The 3374-nt window shown below is 40.8% G+C and overlaps 2 non-coding genes across 2 annotated transcripts; both read left to right on the forward strand.

Moving 5' to 3' along the window:
- Nucleotides 1–358: 358 nt before the first annotated feature.
- On the forward strand, nt 359–431 carry TRNAR-ACG (transfer RNA arginine (anticodon ACG)). Its single transcript has one exon. It is a non-coding gene; the product is annotated as a tRNA-Arg (tRNA).
- A 2611-nt stretch (nt 432–3042) lies between these two features.
- Nucleotides 3043–3132, forward strand: TRNAI-UAU (transfer RNA isoleucine (anticodon UAU)). Its single transcript is given in 2 exon segments — nt 3043–3080; nt 3097–3132. It is a non-coding gene; the product is annotated as a tRNA-Ile (tRNA).
- The last annotated feature ends 242 nt before the right edge of the window (nt 3133–3374 follow it).

The raw sequence follows: 3374 nt of genomic DNA on the forward strand, positions 1-3374 counted from the left end.
GTGTGCTCATTCTTAGGTCCCTACTTTGGGGAGAGAGGGATCGGTATTTAAATTGCTTAGCTTTGGGCCCCTAAAATATCAGTAGAAATCGGCGCCTATGGATACATGATAAACACATATGTAGCTACAGAAACCGATAACGTGATAAGATCGTTCTAGTAGAATTATGCCGCCCAGCTGCAGTGTTGCAATCTGTTATAGGCGGCGACCCAACAATTAGTCGGGGATTAATTTCAGGCTATGGTTCTCGGGCTGTAATACGAAAACTGGAGCTAAGCTGAAAACTTAATGAAGAACGAACACAGCCTACGATCAATCAGTCACTCATTAACCAGATACAATCCGGGTTCTAGAGTACGGCCCAGTGGCGAAATGGATAACGCGTCTGACTACGGATCAGAAGATCCCAGGTTCGAGTCCTGGCTGGGTCAATGACTTTTTTTCGACCTCCCCTGCTGAGCACAAGGTACCACGGGTTAGACCAAAAATACATTATGTGCATTCGCAGACGATCGTACTGTAATCGTTGGTTTGAGTTGGTATTTTAAGTCCACTTTATGCACAGTAAGGCTAGTCTCCCTTCCGCCCCTTTGAATTCCATATGCTTACAAGAAGTGGCCTCCATCATGGCTGCTCGAAGCCACAATGGACATTTCCACTAATTACTTTAAATACCATTTTTGAAATCTATACCATCGACCTATGCAATTTCCCACGTTCAAGTGTGTTCATTTTTTAGGTAAAATAATTAGTATCTAATTTTCGAGCCGAACGTTGCGCGCAAAACACTCCTTTGCCATGTTGTGACGTCGTGGTTTTGGCTGGTCCTGTCGTCTGCACTTTGTTTTGGCTGCATTTGGTATTGGACATGTCTGTATTTGCTATGAGATAATTGATTGGAAAATATACGTAATTACTAGAATAGGAAGTGGTCGTTACTACTAAGAAATTATTCTGTCAGTGCTTTACTGCAGTTTTCTCCGCCGAGTTAACATTACAAATAACATTTTGCTGTTGCCTTGCGCAGAAACACGTTTCCATCTTGTGAGTTAGAAGAACCGAGCCGCCCGAATTTTGCAGTTGTTCAGTGTTATTGATATCACAATTGAAAATAAAGAATTATAAGTGGTGCATTTTAACATTATGCACAAATACGAGTACCAGATATCCGAATAAGATATTCCTCAATGTACCCACGAATTATAAAATGCGACTTGCTTGGGTGCAATTTGCATGGCGAGGCCACGTGAATGATAAGTTACAAGAACAATGAACTTGGCCTATGAAAGTTATGTAAAAATACAAATGACTAAAAACACTTTTCTATTAGATTACAGTGTCTTGCATTACCATAGGCGTAGCCAGAAATTTTTGTATTAGGTAGGGGGTTCAGGCTCTGATAAAACTAAAAATAGTAGAAATTATAATTGTAATGATTGTCATTGTAGAACAATAAAATAAAGCAGTCAGGCACATAGTGTTGCGGGGCCTCCCCGATGGCGCAGTAGTAGCGTCGTTGCCTTGTAATCAAGGGGTCCCGGGTTCGATACTCGGTGGAGCACATAGTGGTTCGGATCCCACTTTAAACTGTAGGTCCAGTCCCGATTAGCCTTACTGTGCATAAAGTGGACTTAAAACACCAAATCAAATCGAACATAGTGGTGCGGATCGCACTTTAGATTGTAGGTCCAGTCCCGATCAGTCTTACTGTGCATACAGTGGACTTAAAACGCCAAATCAATATATTTTGTTATTTACATGCACACTCTATGGCTGCGGTGGCTCAGACGGTAACGCGTCTGACTACCATGCTAAATGTCCCGGGTTCGATCCCCGAAATGTTCAAATCCGGGAACTTTACTAACGTTGTAAGCGGCCCCGGCGCCCACCCAGCGTCGAATGACATGGGTACCTGGGGGAAACCCTGGGGGGTAAAGGCGGTCAGGTGCGTGAAGCTGATCACATCACCCCCCACTCACCACCGGATCAAGAAAGTGTGGGACGTTATCCCCACATCCCCTATACGCCTTCATGGCCATACGCCACTTTACCTTACATTCACACGCCTTGTTAAAGAAAATAATTTCAGTTAGGGGTCTCATTTGGCTGTCCTTGTTATTGAGAGGGAGGAATGTAAGTCTTGGACGTACCGAAGGTGGTCAGTGATTTCTCCAAAGCACATATAACCTAATTCTCCTGCAAGAGAATTGCACTTTTTTAAGTGAATTTCGTTGTTTCTAATACTTAAAAAAAGTTATTTTCTTCCAACGTCATGTTTATTTTGCAAGGAAATTAAACTTTTCGAAACATTTTTCTTCTGTTATTTATATTATTGTGTTATATTTCAATATTTGTATCACTATTTTCGTCTCAAGAAAGACGATGAATTATGAAATTATAAATGGGAAACTATTTCAAACCTGTTACCCAACACTGAAATAGGTCACTAGAAACAACGTAGCTTACGGAAGTTCTCCCACGAATAAAAAAAAAATAATGCCTTTATTAAAACGAATCATATGGAGATTACCTCATAATCAAGAATAAAATTTAGGCAGTGCTTCCACTAAAAATGTTTACCTTGGGACCCCTTGATTACAAGGCGACGACGCTCCCAGCGCCATCGAGGAAGCCGAGTGATGCAGTTAAAATCATATTTTAGGTCAGAGTGGAATGTCCATTAAGCAGTTTGAGACACGCCTGTAACAAAGTACATAATATTACAATCCTACTGATGCAAATGTTACTGAAGACATAGAAGAGTATTCGTGGAACATGTCAGCGATTGAGTAAGAACATTTTGTGCAGCCACATTATTGTTATCCTGCACTTAAACTTCAGAGTGTTCAGCAACCTAACATCAATTACACAAAACAGGGAATACAATCACAAGGAAATTTGTCACGGACGCCAAATTGAAAGTAAATCACATGGAAAAGAAGCATGCATTTAAAAATTGAATCGACAAAGAGATCTTGCAACGAAAGAAATAAATGAATGCTTCCACTCTTAAGGTCCCAATAAGGCTATCTTTACCATACCTCCCCAGTGGCGCAATTGGTTAGCGCACGGTACTTATAAGACAGTAACCGAGAGATGCCGGGGTTGTGAGTTCGAGCCTCACCTGGGGAAGAGTTTTTTTTCTTGTTCACCGCTACTACTTTCTTCATTGTCTACATTATAAATTAGGCGTCGTGTAGATAACATTACCCTGCCGTCATACTGGACGAAAGCGGACGATTTTCATTCTTGGTAACTTCTATTTCATATTGAAGTGTAACGAAGAGTTCTTTAAAAAAGTGCTTTACCCATCCTTAACTCCTCTAAACTTATTCAGAAATGTCCAATTTATGGTTATTTTGGCTCATAATTTA

Source organism: Lepisma saccharinum, chromosome 2 (assembly GCF_977018435.1).
Source record: "Lepisma saccharinum chromosome 2, izLepSacc3.1, whole genome shotgun sequence".
NCBI lineage: Eukaryota > Metazoa > Arthropoda > Insecta > Zygentoma > Lepismatidae > Lepisma > Lepisma saccharinum.